Consider the following 568-nt stretch of genomic DNA (forward strand, 5'->3'; position numbering starts at 1 on the left):
AATTGTACTAATACCGGATCAGTAACCATAATAATTTGACCAAGCAATGCCCTCTCACTACAAAAAAAAGACACGTCCGTGACATTTTGGGCCGAACGAATTTTTTTCTATCATACATATGACACTTCTATGACGATAATTGTGACAAAACCCGGTATCATCATAGATGTGGTGGGCTCCTACTTCTATGACAAAAAATCATGACAGAAAATGGGCTTTTCATCCTGGGCGGGCCGGAGACGTAGCTGCATGACATTCTTTGGGCCGCCCATGACGGAAAAAACCATGGTAGAAGCGAGGGGGAGGAAAATTTTGGGGAGTTGCCGGTTATGTGTGAGGTCGGGGGCCGAGCGATGCGCGTTTCTCTCGTACACGTACGCGCGTGTGTGCGAGGCGTTGGCTCTAACTGAACCCGAGCGAGGCGTTGGGCTCTAACTGAACCTGAGCGATTGCACTGCAGGCTATGCGTTACTGAACCCGAGCGATCGATCAATGGCTGTTAACTGAACCCGATGGAGCGATTCCTTCGCTACTGATGCTAACTGAAGCCGATCGATTGGATGAACAG

This window comes from Triticum dicoccoides, chromosome 6B (genome assembly GCF_002162155.2).
Source record: "Triticum dicoccoides isolate Atlit2015 ecotype Zavitan chromosome 6B, WEW_v2.0, whole genome shotgun sequence".
NCBI lineage: Eukaryota > Viridiplantae > Streptophyta > Magnoliopsida > Poales > Poaceae > Triticum > Triticum dicoccoides.